At 47.0% G+C, this 23,474-nt stretch overlaps 1 protein-coding gene across 3 annotated transcripts in view; it reads left to right on the forward strand.

Annotated features, from left to right (window-relative positions):
• Positions 1-23,474, forward strand: part of GNG2 (G protein subunit gamma 2) — a 151,088-nt gene that overhangs the window by 23,898 nt on the left and 103,716 nt on the right. The gene's annotated exons all lie outside the window — the stretch shown is intronic.

Below are 23,474 nucleotides of genomic sequence, written 5' to 3' on the forward strand. Positions count from 1 at the left end.
TTTTTTTTTTTTTTTTTTTTCCTCTTTTTCCTCCTTCTTCTTCTTTTATTTTTTTTCTTCTTCTTCTTCCTCGCAAACCTGGCAGTATGCTGCAGCTTGTGGAACATGACTGCCAGATTGCTGTCCTTCTTGAACATCCCCTCTTTCTGCGCTCACGTTTCTGCCTTCCTCTAGCTGAGTATCATCATCAGAGCCTACAAAACACTGGGCATCCTCCTGGAGCATGTACCCAACACTGTGCTTTGAGAGTTCAGGGGACTCTTCAGGACGACGTGGTGGATCTCGGGAAGGAGTCACTGATGATGACATTGAGAGGAGGGAAGACGATGCGTTGGCAGCTGCTTTGCTAGTACCCTGAGCCTGGGTGAGATGATGAGGAGGATGAAGAGGGCTTGGTCATCCACTCTATAAGTCTTCGGCATGATGCGGCTCAACACGTCCAGCTGCCGAAAATAAGGAAAAGCGTGTCCCATGGCCACGTGCTGATGACGATGCACCGCGTCCACGACCAGCACTAGACACAGAGCCTGCTTGCTCTCTTTTATCGGCTTGCGCCTGTCTGCCTCTCCTTGTTGGCCTTCCAGACATGGTAATGGCGTGAAGGGAGATGGGAAAACCAGCAATTGGGTAGTGTATATTGTGCTGGAGGCACACAACACCCACTAACTCCTGCAGATGGCTCAATTAGAGAAGAGCTATATAGTTGGATATAATGGTGTATAGTGCGGTCAGGGCACGCAGACAACACGCACAATCTCCTACAACTGACTGCAAGCTCTATCACAGAAGAGCAATATAGCTAGCTATATAGGTGGATATAATGGTGTATACTGCGGTCAGGGCACACAGACAACACCCACAAACTCCTGCAGATTGCTAACAGCTCAATTACAGAAGAGCAAGAATGCAAAATCGGCTGATAACGAACGGTGTATACTGTGTTGAAGGTACACAGAGAACACCCACTAACTCCTACAGACGCCAACACACTACACAAGGCTGCCGCACTGGCGGACTTATATAGTGTGGGGCGTGTACTACACAGCCTGAGCTATGATTGGCCGCAGGCATCCTGCCTGTGGCCAATCATGGCTCTCCTCGCTTCCGGCACCGTGATTGGCCAAGCATGCGGGGTCACAGTGCATGCTTGGCCAATCATGAGCCAGCAATGCACTGCGATGGCTTGCAGACTGCACAGTCTTTTTGCCTTTAGTAAATGAACCTCTTTGTGTCTACATCACATGATGTGTCAAACACGAGGCCCATGGGCCGAGTCCAGCCCATCAGGCAATTTCATTTGGCCCTAGCACCTAGGGCTTTTTTTTTTTTTTTTTTTTTTTTTTTTTTTTTCAGCCGTTCCACCGCCTCTTGCCCTCCGCTCCCCGCTCCTCACTGTTACTTGTAAACGCAGCTTTCCTCTTGGCGTCCCTTACAGATCCCCACCTGCCCTGCACTCACGGCGGGACAAGGGAGATACAGATACATGTGCAGTGTTGGGATGCAGGGCCGCCAATAAGGGGCTACCACAGGTCTTTCTGTATGGGGCAGGGCAGGGAGGGTGATTGGTGCGGCGGGGGGGGCAATTACAGGAACGATGGCCTGTGTGGCTCTCGGCAGTAGCTTGTTTCTCCCCCTCTACCTCTCACTGGCTTTCAGCTGCTGCAGAGAGAGACACAAACAGGGCACCATTCTGTAATTGCGTTCCCCCCCCGCCGCTAGGGTTGCCACCTCATCCCTTTTAAACCCAAACACATATTACACAGGTTCTGTGGCTGATTAAGGTGGTAATTAAACTCGGTGACTTATCTGCATTTAATTAGCCTCAGAACCCGTGTAATTCAAAGGTCTTTCAGGTTTAAAGGGATGAGATGGCAACTCTACCCGTCGCACCGATCTCCCTCCCTGTCCTGCTCACATCCTGATTTTTTTTTTTTTTTTTTTTCACTTGTGGGCGATATGGCTTTACTGCAATCAATGTGCTCACAGGAAGCATGCAGACAGGAGAGAGCAGAGTGAGCAAAGTTAATGACTTATCAGTGCTCTTTAAAGTGGTTATAAACTGCTGGACATTTTTATTATTTTTTTTTGTACCTGCAAGCAGGGCCGTCTTTTCGCATGGGTACGCTGGGCAGGTGCCCGGGGGCCCCACCTGCCCAGCGGCCCCCAGCCAGGGCCGGACTGGCCTACCAGAACATTTCCTGGTATCCCGGTATGCCAGTCTGGCACAACTGCCCAGCTCCGTGATACACAGGAAGAGATGCCCGCTGTGTGTGTGTGTGTGTGTGTGTTACCAGGCGTTGGTGAGTGTATTAATTGGCACAGTGAGGCTGCAATGGTGGGCAGATTGAGGCTGCATTTGATGGACAATCGTGCGTGATTGTGTAGACTGTGCCCCAGTGCCTGGGGGCCTATAATGCTCTTAAGATGCCACTGCCTGCAAGGTAAAGGCATAATGTGCTAGTATGCATTGCATACTAGCACATTATGCTAAACTTACCTTAACCACTGCCGGACCGCTCGCTGTCGTTATACGTCGGTACTTGATGTTGAGTACCGGGGTTATGGCAGCTATCTGATCACTTTTTTTTTTTATCAGGGGCGGGAGGAGGTGACCACCCCCTCCCACCAACGATGCGGTCGTCTCCACCGGTTATCGGAGCTGTCGGTAGCAGCGGTGAATATCCTTTCCCCTCAGAGACACTGTGTCGAGTGAGGGAATGATGGCCCCCACTTGACTCAATGATGTTGGATGACGGAAGCAACGTCAAACATCACTTCTGTCCAACGGCCCTAACCACTTCCCGACCAGCGCACAACGATGTACGTCGGCAGAATGGCACGGGCAGGCAAACTGGTGTACAGCTACGTCCATTTGAAATTGCTGCCCTGCCATTGCGTGTGCACCGGTCGGGACCCCCGTGAGTCCGGTTGATCGCCGTGGGGATACCTGCGATCGTCTCACGGGGCGGCTGAACGGGGAGATGCCGTTGTAAACAGCATCTCCCCGTTCTGCCTAGCAACAAGTGACACTGACCTCTGCTCCCTGTGATTGGAGCAGAGATCAGTGTTCACTAACACAAAGCCCAGCCCCACCCACAGCTAGTAACAAGCGCCCCTAGGACACACTTAACCCCTACACTGCCACCCCCTGTTTAACCCCTTCACTGCCAGTGACATTTACACAGGAATCGGTGCATTTGTGTAGCACTGATTGCTGTATAAATGACAATGGTCCCAAAAATGTGTCAAAAATGTCCGATGTGTCCGCCATAATGTCGCAGTCACAATAAAAATCGTCGCCATTACTAGTAAAAAAAAAAAATTTTAATAAAAATGCCATAAAACTATCCCCTATTTTGTAAACGCTATAAATTTAGCGCAAACCAATTAATCGCTTATTGCGATTTTTGTTAAAAAAATAAATATGTAGAATAATAAGTATCAGCCTAAACTGAGGGGGGAAAAAAGGTTTGTGTTTTTTTATATATTTTTGGGGTATATTTATTATAGCAAAAACTAAAAAATAATGCATTTGTTTTTTTTTGTTTGTTTATAGCACAAAAAATAAAAACCGCAGAGGTGATCAAATACCACCAAAAGAAAGCTCTATTTGTGGGGAAAAAAGGACGTCAATTTTGTTTCGGAGCCACATTGCTTTACCGCGCAATTGTCAGTTAAAGCGTCGTAGTGCCGAATCGCAAAAAGTGGTCTGGTCTTAAGCCAGGAAAAAATGGTCCGGTCTGAAAGTGGTTAAAGGGACACTTTCTTTTCTTCTTTTTTTTTTTTTTTTTTTTTTTTTATATTGCATGTCTTTTTGACCCCAGATCTCACCTTTTAAAGAGGTCCTGTTATGCTTTGTTTCTATTACAAGGGATGTTTACATTCCTTGTAATGGGAATAAAAGTGATCCAAAATATAATTTTTAAAGGACAGTGTAAAAATAAAGAAATAAGAACAAAATATTTAAAGCGTCCGTCCCTCCGTACTCATGCGCAGAAGCAAACGCGATACGTAAGTTGCACCCTCATATGTAAACAGTGTTAAAACCACACATGTGAGGTATCGCCGCGACCGTTGGCGTGAGAGAAATAATAAGAGCTCCTCTGTAACGCAAAGTGGTAACCTGTACAAAAATGTAAACGTCGCCTATGGAGGTTTTTAAAGATAAGTTTGCCGCCATTCCACTAGCAGGCGCAATTTTAAAGCATGACATGTTTGGTATCAATTTACTCAGCATAACATTATCTTTCACAATAAATAGAAAAAAAATTGGGCTAACTTTACTGTTGTCTTATTTATTTTTTTTATTCAAAAATGTGTATTTGAATACCAAAAAATTGCGTTTGTAAGACCGCTTCGCAAATATGGCGTAACATAAAGTATTGCAAAGGCCACCATTTTATTCTCTAGGGTGTCTGGGGGAAAAAAAAAAAAAAAAGATTTTAACTTGTAAACAACAAGTTTGAAAAATAGGCCTGGTCCATAAGTGGTTAAAACAAAGCTCTTCCACCACCGAGATGTCAGAGCTGCAGGTGCTCTCATCTTCACATGTCTTGTTTCCGAGTTTGCGCACTCCGACTCTGTGACTGGCCGCAGCCGTGATAATGTCACTCCCTCGCATGTGCGCGGGAGCCGCCGTTCACTGCACGGGGCTCTGAAGAAATGGCCCGGGTGGCCGTTGCTCCAGCGCTGATGTCACGGTGCACATTTAGGAGATTCTTATACAAGCTATAGGGTAACCTATAGGTAAAAGCAATAGATGGAAATGTACTTCCACTTTAATTGTCCAATCGGAATCCTTTTGGAAGAAGGGTATTACAAGTGTGTAGCGCCAGCTCCTGAAGAGCATGCGCTACGAGTTTTGAAATTTAATGTTACACCTGAACTGCAGTTTGGTTTGGCTATAATTATTCCAAATTTTGACCTCAGCATCAGTCTGACTGGACTATAGGGGGTTCAGCCTGGCCATAGGAGATGCTGTCTCTTCTGGCAGGCATGGAACCACAGTCTGGTTGGGTGCTTTAAGGATACTTTCTCTCAGAGCCAGCCCAGTTGGAGTGTCACTCTTGCTGTGCTTTCTGGGAGAGGGTACTTAAGATGCGGATGTCACGTGGTTCGGGGTTCCGGTCCAGAAGTATGTTCTGACTCCATGGTCCTGTTCCTCCTAACCAGCCCCCAGGGCACCTATGGTTTGGGGTGCGGATCCACCTGGCTTTATGTCTCGGGGCTGGCTAGCCCGAGGAAAGGAAACTAAGGAAAGGATTTGTAGGTGGTCCGGTGCCATCTCAGGTTGTGGAGAGGCCCAGAAACTTCGTAGTTATCCAGGGGAGGACTCTTCAGATGAAGGCCACGCAAGGGTTGGCTTCTTGGCAAGAGCCTAGAAAAGCTGAAGGACCCAAGTGAAACCTATTTCGTGCGGTATTGCCGGATCGGCTGAAAGATACTGGTACCGCACAAGTGTTCAAGTTTCCTTGTTCATGTTCTACAACTAAGTCTGCGGCAGAGACTTTGTTCCTGCTTTAAGCACCCTGTTGGCCGCTAGGCCTGCTGAGAGAGGGGCTGTCCAACTAGAGTGAACATCCAGCTGTGAATGGCTATTCTCTGGATTTATTCAAAGTGAGAAAGTTCTTTATTACTGACTTTGATACTAAGAGTACCTGGACTTTTCACCTAACCCTCTGATCCTACACTAGAGACTGTTGTTGACTACATTTTAGCAAATAAAAATCCCTTTAAGAGGATCTGTCGTCAGTCTCTAAAGCAGGGTTTCTCAACCAGGGTTCCGTGGAACCCTTGGGTTCCTCTAAAGGTTGCTAGGGGTTCCCTGAGCAATGGTCAATTTTATACCTCTCAGGTAAGTTCTCAAGGACACTATTGATCTTTTTAGTTATCTGTAAGGGAGTAATGCTTCCCAATAACCAAAAGTGTAAGAAGCATTCTTCTCATTGACCATCACACTAATGTATGACGAGTTGTAGATTTTTCATTTTTAGCAGGGGGTTCCCCAAGACCAGAGAATTATTTCCAGGGTTCCTCTGTGTTGAAAAGGTTGAGAAAGGCTGCTCTAAAATTCTGGGCATCTACCACAGGAAACCCCTAGACACGAGGAGTGAGCGAGAGAAGGTAACGGTAAGCCCATTAAAACCAGCCGCTCGTTAGGGGGTAAGTGCTACAAAGTGTATTTTTTAACACCTAACAGAGTTAGTGGTGTCACCCTCCTAGCGGCATTGTCTGGAAGAGGTGTATACAATTTCCAGTCTTTTAACAGATTGAACAGTTCACGCAGGCATGTACTGGCCATTGGGACTACCGGGAGTTTCCCGTTGGGCCGATGGCTCAGTGGGCCCCTCTGATGCAAGGGGGCTGGTGATGGGCCCCTCTGATGCAAGGGGGCTGGTGATGGGCCCCTCTGATGCAAGGGGGCTGGGGGCTGGTGATGGGCCACTCAAAATGCAAGGGGGCAGGTCTGGATGAAGTCCAGGGCCAAATTTCTGTCCCAGACCAGCCCTGAGTTCACGCGTGTTTCAACTGTGCCTTTTAGCTGTTTGCCTGGAGTTCAGTTTCAGTCTATTTTATGAAAATATTTTGCCGATGATCTAATGTTGGATAATATACAAAGGGGGTTATTTACTAAGGCTGGAGTGTGCAAAATCGGGCTCATGTCTGCATAGAAACCAATCGGCTTCCAGGATTTATTGCCCAAGCTTAATTTACCAAGCTGAGGTTGGAAGCTGATTGGCTACCATGCACAGCTGTACCAGATTCTGAGTGCACCTGTTCTAGTAAATCTACCCCAGTGTGTAGACAGTCCAGGAAGAAGACTGATCCGGAGAAAGTGCCCTCTGGGAGCTCTGCTAATCCCACTCCTCATTAAGATTAAACAAATTGAGGCCTTGTCTCCCGATAAACGGCATCCAGGGACCTTGCTGTCATGTCTGCTTTGGACAGACACGTTCACCTGAGATTTGGATGGAAGCTTAGCTCCGGCAAAATTCTGTCTGGTTTAAACACACTGGGACGACTAGAGACTCAAAAAACAAGCAGAGCCGGAAAGGGAAACTATGTGCTTCCAGCATCTAATTAGGAACGCATTTTTCCTTCTCTGTTCTTTCTGCCTCCGTATGCATTACAAATGTGCCGAGAAGATTTGGACAGGGTGACAGACAGTTGTGACATCTGTCTTCTATCTGTCACCAACCACATGTGAGTTTAGTGGCTGTGAGGAGGACGTTCTCTCTCCCTCTATCTATGTGACTTTAAGTCACATAGACCCCAAACGGGTGCCATTGAAAACAATGGGCTGTGACTTGTCATGCACCTTTTTTCCAAAGTCGCATGACAAGTTGCACATGTGTGAACACAGCCTAAAACCTAGAAGCTGATTGGTTACTATGCACGGCTGCACCAGGTCCGTGTGCTCCGGTTTTGGTAAATCTTCCCTATTGTGTGTGTGTGTGTGTGTGTGTGTGTGTGTGTGTGTGTGTGTGTGTGTGTGTGTGTGTGTGTGTGTGTGTGTTGTTGTTTTTTTTTTTTTTTTTTCTCTTTAGCTTTTGATATAGGTTTTGTATATATTTTCAGTTACCATTTAGGCCCATTGAGGCCACACGGGTAGGTTTTGCGCTAATTTTTGTAAAAAAAATCAACATGTAGGCTCTAATCTCTATAACCACTCCCCTGGGTGCAAGTGTATATATGCAGAGACACATCAGCACCCAGGAAAGCTGATACAGGTGTATTCAAAGAAAGGGTTGTGATTTAACATCTAGGATTCACCTTTAGAAAAGCTGTGTGAGGAGCAAATGGTGGCACCCAGTATGGGATGAACTGAATTGATGGGGACAGCCTGGAGCTTTTCTTTTCACTGATTAGAGAGTCAGTGTTATTGGTTGAATAGTTTTAATTTGGCAATGGTGTCTACAAACATTGAAAGGGTTGCTCACCAATGAGAGCACCAGATAAATGTCCAAGAGTCCAAGGTAATGATAGATAAGATTGATTCAGCAGACTAGTGCCAACACATTTCAGGGGCCAGACAGACCCCTCTTCATCGGGGGTGATGACCAGGGCTGCTGTTAGAAACCACGAGGCCCCATACAGCCAATGCTTCAGTTTATGAATGACCACAGTGCATGATCGGGAGCGATCACTCATTGTGTTCCATCAGAAAAGGAAGGGGGCCTGGTAAATGACCTATATTTACCAGACCCTTCCACCATTCTCAATCTTGAAGGATCCTATCGCGTGCTTGCAGCTGCCGGCAGGCAGGTAAGGAGGGAAGCTGGCAGCACTGTGGGGGTAGGGAGGAGGGCACACAGGATGGCCTGGGCAGCAGGGAGAAATATATGGTCCACAGGGAGAGTGGTTGGTGTGACGAAGGGGGGGGGGGGCAATTACTGAAACCAATCTTTTGTATGGCTTTTTCTGCAGTAGCTGAAGGCCAAAGGGAGGGAGAACAGCGCTGCTGCAGAAAGCGCCATACAGGGGAGTGGTTCCTGTAATTGCCCCCCTGCCGCACCAATCACTCTCCCTGCCCACATCAAATTCACCCTGCTGGGCCCCCCTGCTGGCTTGGGCCCCATACAGGAGGACTAGTGGTACCCCCTTATCTATGGCCCTGGTGATGGTTGGCTGGCTTCAGCTGGTGCGCTTCTCTCTACTGGTGTTTGCAGTTACTGTGCATTTCCTGGATATGCATGTAAAGAGACGTGTGCCTACTGAAGCACCCTATCCATCTGTGTTTTCAGTGACCCTTAGAAAATCTGAATCCACCACCCCATTTGTTCTTGTGTTTGAACCTTATGGCCATGGGGGCAGAACGGATTGCCCGAATACATGACCACCGTGACTGGATTTCACAGTGGTCACATGATCGAGAGCTTCTCTTGGCATCTCCTGATTGTTCACAGCTTGGTCATTGTACTAGAAGTATGGGATGAGTGCATTCTCACCACAGAAGCCTCGCCTGTCCATGCTCCCATATGTGCAGTGTGTGGGTAAGTCTAGCCTCTTTGCTGCTGCAAGCATATGTGTTATGTGGGTGGCAAGAGGTTAAAGTCCTGTGTACATAGGCTTTTGTTAACATCAGAACTGCTTTCCTCCCCATAAATGTCAATGGTAATGCAAAAGCAGCTTGAAGCTGGTTGACGCAGCTTAAAGTGGTTCTAAAGCCTGAACATTTTTCACCTTATTGGTTCCTTCCATTGAGGTAAGAAATGTTTAAGCATTGATTTTGGTCCCTCCACCCTACTTTTATAATTTCCTGAACCCTTATTCAATCCAGCACTGTGCACATCTACGGCTCTTCTCTCCCCTCTCTTCTGGGTCTCGCTGGCTTTGTTTGGGGGAACTGGGAGCCATTGGCTCTCCATCCTGTCAATTAAAGCCAGTAAAGAGGGATCAGGGATCGGCGCCAAGTCCTGCTGTCTGTGTCACCGGACACAGCAGTGGGGCTCAGGAGCGAACATGCAGGAGTGTCCGTATGGGAAGCCGCTTACCTTGGGGTCACTGCAGAGAGTAGGGGGTTTGGGGCTGCTCTGTACAATTCCATTGTACAGAGCAGGTAAGAATAGAGAAAACAAAACAATATATATAAATGGAAAAAATATATTTAATAATAAGTCCCAATAAATGAATCCTGTGACATATGTAAAGTCCTCCAGTAGACGGTGAAACCTTGAAAGATTCCTTCAATGGAAAATGAACAAAACCAAAGTTTAGTGAAAATCCAGTGACTTTTAAGGACGGACACAGTGAACATAAAACTTAAGGAGCTGCGGTCACAAATTTTTGATAAGTGAACACATTATGTGCAAATAAGTAAACCTGGTAAATGAGTCCAAAAAAGATGATCTAAATAAATGAAAAAAATTGATATATATAATGTGTATGTATATGTGAATATGCCAAAAAATAAATCCACACTCCTAAAGTCCTCCAAAGGAAAATGAATGAGTGATTGTAGCAACACAGTATAGTGAAATATTCAGTGACTTTTGAGAGTGTTTAAAATACTGTTATTTCTGTATTGATATTGAGTAAACCTATATTGATGAGAAAAGTTCCAAGAAAATCCGTTCAGTTCTCATGTAAAAACTCAAAAATAGATTAAGTAATAAAATAGTGAAATATTACAAGAACAATATCAAAATGTAAAAATAACGTTAATAATGGAAGATGAAGATTGAATATGATGTGTGTCTTTGTGTGTGAAGCTGTGTCAGCTTCCTTCAATGTCTGACTGAATCAGTCTGCCCAACTTTGTTTTCTATTTCCAGCTTTTACTCCTAAAATCTGACCCTTCCTTCCTAAAAAGGCTGGTTTAAGGTTCTACAGAAAACTGCGGGCTTTAACCCCCTCACGTAATGGTGGGAGTTTTTTCAGTCTCTATGCATTGGCATTCCTGAGGAGTGGGCAAGAACAATGTGTAAAACTTTAAGTATAGGATATAACTTCTTTAACATCTAAATCGGGGATGTGCAATAAGCGGACCTCCAGCTGTTGCAAAACTACAAGTCCCATCATGCCTCTGGCTGTCAGAATTTTGCTATGCCTCGTGGGAATTGTAGTTGTCAGGGAATTGTTAGACCAGACTGTGTGGACTGCACAGAGGAAACCCAGAACGAATGTGAATGAAAATAACAAGTGTTTATTATAAAAGAAAGTGAAAACATACAGTGCACAACCAACCACAACAGCAAGAAATATATATACAATAAATGGGAACTACCGGAGACGTCAATGAAAGCCAGGCCGAGGTCATATACCGGGGAATCAGTCAATGGGTAAGGACGGATGGATCGGCTGCAGAGCAGGGATCTAAGTAGCAGGAGGGACAACAGGTCCAGGATGGGCTCAGGATAGGAAAGGGACAGATCAGGTAGATACAGGGTACAGGGTTCAGGGTTCAGGGTTCAGGTTCATTTTCAGGTTCATTTTCAGGTTCAGGTTCAGGTTCAGGTTCAGGTTCAGGTTCCAGCGGTCAGGGCACTTGCAGAGAGAGATACCAAGGCAAAGCATATTAGCGCTTGCCGGGTATATATAAGACTGATGATTAATCTCACGTGACAGCTGATCGGAGCAGATGCTGTCTGCTCCACACTGCCGGAGTACACCCGCTGGTGAGCGCCGGTACTACAGTCCAAAAGATAAACAGCGCCACCAACGGGTGGACCTTTTCATGACAGTACCCCCCCTCAAAGGAGCGGCCTCCGGACGCTCCAACTAGGTGTAATTGTCCCAGGTTAATGGCCTCAAACCACACCATGGATGAGGGCACGTCAAGCTGGGTACCGGGCACGTCAGGGCAGACAGCGGGCACGTCAGGGCAGACAGTGGGCACGTCAGGGCAGACAGCGGGCACGTCAGGGCAGACAGCGGGCACCGACTCCGCAGACTGAGTAGCGGACACCGAAACTTCAGGCTGAGACATGGGCACTTCAGACTGGAACACCAGTATCCAAGCATCAGGCTGGGAAGCTGGCACATCAGGCTGGAGATACGGCACATCAGACTGGGAGGCAGAGACATCAGGCTGGCAAGCAGAGACATCAGGCTGGCAAGCAGAGACATCAGGCTGGCAAGCAGAGACATCAAGCTGGCAAGCTGGAACATCAGGCTGGCAAGCAAGGACAACAGATTGACAAGCAGGGGCACCAGGCTGACAAGCAGGGGCACCAGGCCGGAAAGCTGGAACGTCAGGCCGGAAAGCTGGAACGTCAGGCCGGAAAGCTGGAACGTCAGGCCGGAAAGCTGGAACGTCAGGCCGGAAAGCTGGAACGTCAGGCCGGAAAGCTGGGGCATCAATTTGGCAAGCCGGCACATCAGACTGGCAAGCTGGCACATCGGGCTGGAAGGCAGGCAGCGACACATCAGGCTGGAAGGCGGGCAGCGGCACGTCAGGCTGGAAGGCGGGCACTGGGATGTCAGGCTGGAAGGCAGGCACATCAGGCACATCAGACTGGAAGGCAACGGACTGGTAGGCCGGGGCATCAGACTGGAAGACATCAGACTGGAAGGCCGGGGCATCAGACTGGAAGGCATCAGACTGGAAGGCCGGGGCATCAGACTGGAAGGCATCAGACTGGAAGGCCGGGGCATCAGACTGGAAGGCATCAGACTGGAAGGCCGGGTCATCAGACTGGAAGGCATCAGACTGGAAGGCCGGGTCATCAGACTGGAAGGCATCAGACTGGAAGGCCGGGTCATCAGACTGGAAGGCCGGGGCATCAGACTGGAAGGCATCAGACTGAAAGGCCGGGGCATCAGACTGGAAGGCATCAGACTGGAAGGCCGGGGCATCAGACTGGAAGGCCAGGGCATCAGACTGGAAGGCATCGGACTGGAAGGCCGGGGCATCAGACTGGAAGGCATCAGACTGGAAGGCCGGGGCATCAGACTGGAAGGCATCAGACTGGAAGGCCGGGGCATCAGACTGGAAGGCCAGGGCATCAGACTGGAAGGCATCGGACTGGAAGGCCGGGGCATCAGACTGGAAGGCATCAGACTGGAAGGCCGGGGCATCAGACTGGAAGGCATCAGACTGGAAGGCCGGGGCATCAGACTGGAAGGCATCAGACTGGAAGGCCGGGGCATCAGACTGGAAGGCATCAGACTGGAAGGCCGGGGCATCAGACTGGAAGGCATCAGACTGGAAGGCCGGGGCATCAGACTGGAAGGCATCAGACTGGAAGGCCGGGGCATCAGACTGGAAGACGTCAGACTGGAAGGCCGGGGCATCAGACTGGAAGGCCGGGGCATCAGACTGCAAGACGTCAGACTGGAAGGCCGGGACATCAGGCTGCAAGGCGTCTGGCTGGAAGGCCGGGACATCAGGCTGCAAGGCGTCTGGCTGGAAGGCCGGGACATCAGGCTGCAAGGCGTCTGGCTGGAAGGCCGGGACATCAGGCTGCAAGGCGTCTGGCTGGAAGGCCGGGACATCAGGCTGCAAGGCGTCTGGCTGGAAGGCCGGGACATCAGGCTGCAAGGCGTCTGGCTGGAAGGCCGGGACATCAGGCTGCAAGGCGTCTGGCTGGAAGGCCGGGACATCAGGCTGCAAGGCGTCTGGCTGGAAGGCCGGGACATCAGGCTGCAAGGCGTCTGGCTGGAAGGCCGGGACATCAGGCTGCAAGGCGTCTGGCTGGAGGGCCGGGACATCAGGCTGGAAGGCCGGGACATCAGGCTGGAAGGCCGGGACATCAGGCTGGAAGGCCGGGACATCAGGCTGGAAGGCGTCTGGCTGGAAGGCCGGGACATCAGGCTGGAAGGCGTCTGGCTGGAAGGCCGGGACATCAGGCTGGAAGGCGTCTGGCTGGAAGGCCGGGACATCAGGCTGGAAGGCGTCTGGCTGGAAGGCCGGGACATCAGGCTGGAAGGCGTCTGGCTGGAAGGCCGGGACATCAGGCTGGAAGGCGTCTGGCTGGAAGGCCGGGACATCAGGCTGGAAGGCGTCTGGCTGGAAGGCCGGGACATCAGGCTGGAAGGCGTCTGGCTGGAAGGCCGGGACATCAGGCTGGAAGGCGTCTGGCTGGAAGGCCGGGACATCAGGCTGGAAGGCAGGTGGCACGACATCAGACTGGAAGGCAGGTGGCACGACATCAGACTGGAAGGCAGGTGGCACGACATCAGACTGGAAGGCAGGTGGCACGACATCAGACTGGAAGGCAGGTGGCACGACATCAGACTGGAAGGCAGGTGGCACGACATCAGACTGGAAGGCAGGTGGCACGACATCAGACTGGAAGGCAGGTGGCGCGACATCAGACTGGAAGGCAGGTGGCGCGACATCAGACTGGAAGGCAGGTGGCGCGACATCAGACTGGAAGGCAGGTGGCACGTCATCAGACTGGAAGGCAGGTGGCACGTCATCAGACTGGAAGGCAGGTGGCACGTCATCAGACTGGAAGGCAGGTGGCACGACATCAGACTGGAAGGCAGGTGGCACGACATCAGACTGGAAGGCAGGTGGCACGACATCAGACTGGAAGGCAGGTGGCACGACATCAGACTGGAAGGCAGGTGGCACGACATCAGACTGGAAGGCAGGTGGCACGACATCAGACTGGAAGGCAGGTGGCACGACATCAGACTGGAAGGCAGGTGGCACGACATCAGACTGGAAGGCAGGCGGCACAACATCAGACTGGAAGGCTGTCACGTTGGACTGGAAGGTAGGCAGCAGGACATCAGGCTGGGTAGCAGAAACTGGGACGTCAGGCTGGGTAGCAGAGACTGGGACGTCAGGCTGGGTGGCTGGGACTGGGTTGGTTGGTGCGGAGGCAGGTTGGGTTACTGGCAGGATTGTGCGGGTCGGAAAGAACTTTCGTTTCTTTTTTGACTTAGCCACTGCAGCTTTGTAGGTAGGTGCAGGGCTGTAAGAAAAGAAAGTATCTGGGCAAAAGGAAGACCAAGGAACAGTGGCAGGAGGAGGGTTCTGTGGGACTGTTACAGGTGGAGGAGAAGAGGCGGGTGGATTGAAGGCAGGATAGGTGCAACACTTGGTGACAGGATAATAGTATTTGGTAGGAAGTGGAGTAGACTGGGCTGTAGCTGAGGTTGCCATAGGCAATGGGGAGATAGACACTTGGGAAGGAAGGTGGTTAATGACAGGGCTGGAGTGTTGTGGCTTGGCTAAACGCAGGAGATCTGACCATGCTTGTAGTACAGGTTGAACAAACACTGATTCGCACACAGCCTGGCTAACCAGAGATTGCACTGAATGGATGCAATCAGACAACACCTGCCGTGGACAAGAGGAATAACATTCCATGAAATAGGCTGGATCATCCTCTAACAACCATACCAGAGATTCAACTTGGCCCAAATTGAAGGGGGGAGAAAAATCATCACTTCCTTCGGGATAACATGACAGGGCTGGCTTTGCACATAACTGGATCAAGGGCTGCACATCCTCAAATGACATGTAGCCCTGATCCACCAGGGAATGAGCTGATCGGATGGTTTCCATCAGCTGGTCACTAGTCCATCCTTTTAGAAGCTGGCGACAATATTCACCATCCTCTTCGGCCAGCAGAGAATAATACAAGATTTCATTGAAATCCATATTGGCCGACTTCACAGGTCGGGATGGTTCCTCAATGCAGCCACGTCTGGTCAGGGATGGCCTTGGTATACTGTCAGGGAATTGTTAGACCAGACTGTGTGGACTGCACAGAGGAAACCCAGAACGAATGTGAATGAAAATAACAAGTGTTTATTATAAAAGAAAGTGAAAACATACAGTGCACAACCAACCACAACAGCAAGAAATATATATACAATAAATGGGAACTACCGGAGACGTCAATGAAAGCCAGGCCGAGGTCATATACCGGGGAATCAGTCAATGGGTAAGGACGGATGGATCGGCTGCAGAGCAGGGATCTAAGTAGCAGGAGGGACAACAGGTCCAGGATGGGCTCAGGATAGGAAAGGGACAGATCAGGTAGATACAGGGTACAGGGTTCAGGGTTCAGGGTTCAGGTTCATTTTCAGGTTCAGGTTCAGGTTCAGGTTCAGGTTCCAGCGGTCAGGGCACTTGCAGAGAGAGATACCAAGGCAAAGCATATTAGCGCTTGCCGGGTATATATAAGACTGATGATTAATCTCACGTGACAGCTGATCGGAGCAGATGCTGTCTGCTCCACACTGCCGGAGTACACCCGCTGGTGAGCGCCGGTACTACAGTCCAAAAGATAAACAGCGCCACCAACGGGTGGACCTTTTCATGACAGTAGTTCTGCAACAGCTGGAGGTCCACTAATTGCATATCCCTGATCTAAATCAAATACTACGTATGTGTATATAATTTTAATTGAAAACCCAATGTTCTTATTAATATCCTAGTCAATAAATATCGTAGTATAGAGTGTATGTATATGTATGTACATATACATACATATACAAACTTTTACATCTTAAGAAATGTGAAACCTTTCTTCTCATGTGATGGGGGAAGGTGAGGGAAACCAACTCAAAATTACTAACGCATGTTTGGTTCTCCATAAGAATGCTTATGAAGCTTATAACAATATGTATACCTTTACAAGTATAAGAGTCTATATAATTCACTTTATCCATATCTAGAAGATATAAATGTGTTAATTGATAAATATTAGATTAAAGTAAAACCAGTCCCTACACTTTTTTTTTCTGTGCAAACCTAATGCAAGTTCAGCCGTACAGCTGTATGGCTGACCTTGAATCTTACAGATATCGCATGTGCTCGGCTGCACATGTGGGTGCGAATCACATGCGATGTCTGTGATAACACTGGTGTGAACCTTGGCTTAAACAAGCTGCATTTGCCCAATAACCCAAGCCCAAAAACTATCAGCAGGGATATAACATAAAATAAGAATTCGAAGGTATGATTAATGAGTGTTGGAGACCAGAGATGGCATTTCCCAGGATATGCCTGGGACAGCTCCTGGTAACTGGGACAGCTGCCTTATTCTTGTATCAGCAGAGCACACTTAAAGACACTCAACTAAAGTTATTGCAGAGATCCCCATAGACTGCCCATCTTTAATTGAATTGGTGTAAGTTTGGTTTCCTTTTTTATTTTTTTTATACTAGTAATGGTGGCGATCAGCGGCCATAGTGAGACTGTGATATTGCAGGGGACAGTCTGACGCTTTTGACACATTGTGGAAACCTTTTGATGATGCCCTGGAGGAGGGAGGAAAACGCGTCAACGTACTTCCCGTTCGTGCTAACCACTTACGCAATTTATGCCTCCATGGAACACACGCCTCACATCGGCGAACTCGGATGTTTTTTACTGATGCCTGTCTTTGCCAAATATCCTAGATTGCTGAGGAACTATCCTGCATATCCCCATATCTTTAGATCACTGCTTTTTTTTTATTTTAATTTTTTTTTTTGATCCCAGACTACGAAGCTGAGGATCTAATATTTCTGGTGAATGGGGTCACGGAAGGGGGAGTCGCCTTACTTGTTTAAAGTTTTGGAGCACCATTGCACTTTTTACAGAAGCACCAAGCATTTTCAGAGTTTGTGCATATATTTTTTTGTTGTTTTATTGTGTTACAAATTTATTGATGTATAAGACACAATTCACGAGGATGTATAGTGTTTGATATAGGCTGCTAGTGCTGTTTGATACTTTATATAGCTTTTAAGGTTTTAGCACCTTTGTGCAGCAGCTGCAGTTTTGTTCTTTATTTTTTCATTTGTATTCATTTTGATTTAGCACTTTAGTACAAGTTTTTGAATTTGATTTATTGGGGGAACCAGTTACACTAATACAGTGCTAAAAATATGCAGGGAAACAAAATCCGCCACATCCCCGCTGACAGGACTGAGCCCTGTATTGTTTACATAGAGGTTAAGTATAATGGCAGGGTCTAGCAGAAAATTGTTGTGCCACATCCAAAAATACTAGAGAGAAAAAAGGGAAGGGTTCCCCTGGGGGTGGACTTTTTAGGCACATACACAGAAACAACATATATGACACAGTACAAAATGTATTTAATAAAATCCATGCCATAAAAAGGGTTAAACAGCATCATGCATGGAATATCAATATAAATCGTCCATACAAAATATCGTTATAGTTGATCACAATATGTCCCTACGTTTTTCAGAGCCTTGAGGATCTCCTTCAGGGGCAGATATACAGTGTGGAGTACAGTTCTAATAGAATACAAGCAGCATAACACTAGAATAATGGACAAATTCTTTCAAGAAGAGAGAAAAATTATAGCATTTAGAATAGTATACTAACAAATCAACAAATGATGCTATGTCTGAATGGTATGCCGTTTAATTAAAAACAAACGAGGGGGTAGGTCAAAAAATATATGTAAGTGATTACACCAAGCTCTAAGGGTCTCCGTCAATATATGATATTCAACAAAAAAATCATAGGGATTTTATAGCCATCAATTTTTTTTTAATGTATATGTATGGGGCCCCCAAAAAAGAAATGGATCGCCAAGCATGCACAGGGAGGACACTGAGATGGACAAATTGTGGTGCCCGACCTTAAAGATAAAACTGAAGAAGGAGATCCTCAAGGCTCTGAAATGCGTAGGGAAACTAATATAGTGATCAACGATAACAATATTTTGTATGAACGATATATATCGATATTCCATGTATGATGCTGTTTAACCCTTTTTATGTCATGAATTTATTTTATTAAATAAATTTTGTACTTTGTCATACATGTTGTTTCTGTGTAGGTGCCTAAAAAGTCCACCCCCAGGGGAACCCTTCCTTCTTTTTTTTTTTTTTTTTCTCTCTCTCTTGTATTGTTTACATATGCAGAGTTCCTTCCAGCCTCTCTCTCCTCAGCGATCAGTTGGTGGCGGCAGGTATCCATTGGCTGGCACTCGCTGATCGGCTTCTGACATGACCAATCACAGCAGAAGCGCTACGCCGGCGGCATGCACCCCCACAGCAGAATCGCATATACAGCGGGTAAAATAGGTATTGAACATGTCACAATTTTTCTAGGTACATATATTTCTTTTTTTTTTTTATTATTATTTATATCAGGAAATGGGTCCACACAGACCAACAGAGTACAAACTTTCCACATAGTTTACAGATAGCGAGGCAATATCTGAAGTACAACATCAATAATCTGCTGGCATTATCGCCAAGAAGAATAAACAGTATGTGGATTCGGGATTTCATGTCATCCTGTGGTCTCACTTCCCAGTTTCTTTTTAACTAACTAGGTATCCCTATCGATACCACTGCCAGTGTACGGGGGGGGGGGATAGGTGAAGCATTGGGGAGGGAAGGACAGAGGGGCGAAGAGAAGACAGGGGGGTAAATTTGAGTATGGGGTATAAAGGGGGAGGGAATGTAAGAAGGGGGGGGGGAGCAAGGTGTGCTACCCAATCATGGAGTGCGCATATGACCATACTGAATTACAGATGTGGGGCCCATCCCTATGGCCCCCAGGCTCAGCGGATCTTGGGTGCTGCATACAGTATCACCCATCTGTGTCCACCCGTCTCAGGGCCTGGCCCTCAGCCGAGTATATGAACGCAGTCCAACCTTGCCAGGTTTTAGTGAAAGTCTCCTCTCTATTTTGCGCTGTGAGGATAAGATCCTCCATTTTCCTAATGTCCTCCACTTTACACAGCCAGAGGTCAATGGTCGGCGGGAGGGGCGATTTACATATATTTCTAAAGGTGCTATTGACATGACATTTTCACCACGTCAGTAACAGCCCATGCAATCCATACATACAAAGACACCAAAACAAATAAGTTCAGAAACAAAGTTGTGTGTAATAAAATGAATTGACACAGGGAAAAAGTATTGAACACGTGAAAAAATGGAGGTGCAAAAAGATATGGAAAGCCAAGACACCAGCTGAAATCTATCAGTAATTAGAAGGCAATCCTGTCCCTTGTCAGTGCAACGTAATATCAGCTGGTTCAGTCTCAACCGATGGCCTATAAAAAGGTGTCTCATTACCAAGGTGTCACACAAGAAACCTCTCATGATGGATAAAAGCAAAGACCTTCGCAACCTTAGTGTTGAAAAACATACCGATGACATTGGTTACAGAAGGATTTCTAAACTTCTGAATGTTCCAGTGAGCACTGTTGCGGCCATAATCCAGATGTTTAAAGAACATAATTTCACTGTTAACCGGCCAAAACAAGGTTCTCTTCGCAATATTTCTGATGGAGGAGAGAAAATAATTATCAGAAGAGTCGTCCAAAAGCCAAGGACCACTTGTCGAAAAGCTTCAGAAAGACGTGAAATTAGCAGGAACAAGTAATGCACCCAACCGCCATGGCCTGTATGCACGCTCACCACGCAATACTCCATCGCTGAAGAAAAAGCATGTTGAAGCTTGTTTATAGTTTGCTGCAAAACATTTAGACAAGCCTGTGAAATACTGGGAGAATATAGTCTGGCCAGATGAGTTCGAAATATAGCACTTTTTGGATCTGATAAAACACACCATGTTTGGAGATCAAATGACACTGCACATCACCCCAAAAAACATTGCCATACCAACAGTGAAGTTTTGAGGTAGGAACATTATAGTGTGGGACCGTTTGTCAGCATACGGCACTGGCAAACTTCATAACATTTGTAGCACAACCCCCTTTTGGACTGCTTGGATTTACCTGCTCATCTGCATCACCATGGCCCTGTAAACATTCCAACCCACCTGACACTCTGGCTTCAGACATCTTTGCACCACCTTGAAGTAATAGATCAAACAACTCCGTACGTTTTTATATTCTAATAACGTTTACTGGAGTACTTTAAAGAAGATCTTGTTGCAAAGAGGAGGTAATGGATGAACTGAGCTTTGAATAACAATCCTAGCTCAGCAGAAGAATTCCTCTATAATAATACAAGTTAGAGGAAGTAAACCCTGTGTAGGTAAAAGTGGTTGTACAACCACTTTAAGACAGTTTGGCAACAACAGAATATTATATACACATATGTACAATAAAATACCACTTGAACATGACCTGAGAAGATGAGCAAGCGTTAAGCATTAATACTGGCAATACTTCTAAAGGGAAACGCAGACTGGCCTATTTAAAGTGGTTGTAAACCCTTACAAACCACTTTGACCTACAGGTAAGCCTATATTAAGGCTTACCTGTAGGTCCAAGAAATATCTCCTAAACCTACACGGTTTAGGAGATATTTGCCAAAAGACAGGCACCGCTGTCTGCGGCGCATGCGCCGTAGACAGCGGCGTGCAGGCGCACTGAGTGTGCCGCTGTCAATGACGATATGCCACGAGTGGCTGCTCCCGTGCGCATGTGTGGGAGTGACGTCATCGTGGATTCGTTGAATGACAGCGGAGGAGCAGGGAGACCCATCGAGGATGGAGGCTCCAGACTACAGGGGACAGCGGTGACTTTGCTGGCTCCTGTGTCAGGTAAGTGACACATAATGGACTTCTATGCGATGTATAGTAGTCCATTATGCTTTACCTTTGCAGGGAATCAAAGAGGAAGTAAACCCATCAGGCTTTACTTCCTCTTTAACCTTTTAATCCTAATGAGAGATCAAGCAAACAAGAATGGTATGAGGGCCCTTTAAGCAGTAATGACAGCAATGTCCCAGTTGCAGGCCTGATGGTCTTCACCGGCAGTCGGAGCTCATTAACTATATCCAATAAGCTGCAGTACAGGATAATGGTATTTCTTGAAATAGTTAAAGCTAAAGGTGCCACAATGAAGCAATAAAGAGAGGTTTGCAAAGGAGGGCAATTTGCCCTCTCACCAACGACCAAGCTGATTTGATGCCTTCTGAACAGCGACTCCCGGAGAGGCACCCTTGCAGTGGACCCGCTTGTGATTACCACCTGATGTGTAGCGTGGGTTGTTGGATGACAGAGTTGATGCTGGATAGATGTGCTAGGCCCTTCTCGGCTGGGTTGGAATGTTGAACACTGCGTGGTAGGCTGTAACCTCCCTGTACAGAGAGGTCCATTTCACACAAGGCCTAGGAAGAAGAGAGTGCGGGTGGGGGTCTCTGGTCTCTTTTTTTTTTTTTTTTTTTTTTTTTTTTTTTTTTTTTTTATAGCTCTTCCCAGCGATCTCCCTGATGGTAGCAAAGATCCCTGAGATATGTAGTCCGGGTGTATTGTCATGCGGAGGGATAGCCATTAGGAGGAACTACTAATCCCACAATCCCTTTGGTTTGGCCCACAAACATGTCAGTTAGTGATGGTGGGCACTAGAGGGACAATACGATCTATACAAATGACAGGGAATCGCTGTACTTTTGCAATTGCAGTCCACATTGCTACACATTGAAGGAAGGATGAATGGGAAAAATGTACTAAGACATTCTTGATAAAAATCTGCTGACATCAGATGGTGAAGATGAAATGAGGGCGGACATTTCAGCAAGACCATGATCCCAAATACAAAGCCAAGGAAACTCTCAATTGGTTTCAAAGAGAGAGAATAAACTGGCCAATCACCTGCCTTGAATCCAATAGAAAATCTATGGAAAGAACTAAAGATCAGAGTTCATAGAAGAGGCCCACAGAACCTTCAAGATTTGAAGACGGTTTGTGTGGAAGAATTGGCCAAAATCACACCTGAGCAACGCATGTGACCAGTTTCTCCATACAGGAGGCGTCTTGAAGCGGTCATTACCAACAAAGGATTTTGTACCAAGTATTAAAGAGGAATTAAACCTTGATGAGTTTACTTCCTCTTTGATTCCCTGCAAAGGTAAAACATAATGGACTACTATGCATCGCATCGCATCACATAGTAGTGCATTATGTGTCACTTACCTGACACAGGAGCCAGCGATGTCACCGATGTCCCCTGTAGTCCACAGCATCCATCTTCTCCTGGGTCTCACTGCTCCGCCGCTGTCATTCGACAAAGCCGCGATGACGTCACTCCCATGCATGCGCACGGGAGCCGCCACTCGCGGCATATTGCCGTTGACAGCGGAGTGCTCAGTGCGCCTGTGCGCCGCTGTCTATGGCGCATGCGCCGTAGACACCGGTGCCTGTCTTTTGCCAAATATCTCCTAAACCGTGTAGGTTTAGGAGATATTTCTTGGATCTACAGGTAAACCTTAATCTTGGCTTACCTGTAGGTCAAAGTGGTTTGTAAGGGTTTACAACCACTTTAAATACATTTTTAGTTGGCGTGTTCAATGCTTTTTCCCTGTGTCATTTCATTTTTTTACACATAACTTAATTTCTGAATTTATTGGTTTCGTTTGTATGGATTGCACATGGCACAGAGCAGGTAAGTATAACATATCATTTCTTTTTTTTTTTTTCTTAAAGGAAGCTTCAATATTTAATCTTCCTGTTGCATTTGTATAAAATGACTGATTTGCCCCCAGTGAATGTTTGGTAAACGTCACATTTTACTGATTTTATAAATAAGTCCCTAAGAGCTACTGAGAAGTTCTGTCTGTCCAGAAGAGTTCTTAAAAACCTAATTTTGGGGGCCGAGGAATTTCTGGAGTTTATCTAAGGCATTGTAACGTACCATCTGGAGGCGTTCTAGCTGTAAACACCATCTATATGGCCTGCGGTTGCGAAAAGTCTTTATTATGATGAATGAGCCCATGGCTTGTATTTATGTTACAGAAGCACGGTTTGCCTTTTACGGATCCTCTTTTCTAAACAGCCGTTTTTATTATAAAACATCTGCTGGCCCGCTCAGGAGGGGAGTCCTTTTCACTGAAAGCCCAACTCCGGGAAACCTGAAAAATTCCGCACTGCAGGAGGTAATTGTTCATTTAGGTCTATAGAACTTGTCAGCGTAGATTTAATTACCCGATCCTCTGGACCATGCTCCAACGGTCTAAGGCAGTGGTCATCAACCCTGTCCTCAGGATCCACTAATAGACCAGGTTTGCAAGATAACTGAAATACATCACAGGAGATATCATTTGCTGCTCAGTGATTGCGGTATTCTAGTCTGCATCTCCCCAAGGCAATACATAAAATCTGGCCTGTTAGTGGGCCCTGACGA

This window comes from Lithobates pipiens, unplaced genomic scaffold, assembly GCF_037356315.1.
Source record: "Lithobates pipiens isolate NorthernLeopardFrog02 unplaced genomic scaffold, aLitPip1_a1.2 Scaffold_37, whole genome shotgun sequence".
Taxonomy (NCBI): domain Eukaryota; kingdom Metazoa; phylum Chordata; class Amphibia; order Anura; family Ranidae; genus Lithobates; species Lithobates pipiens.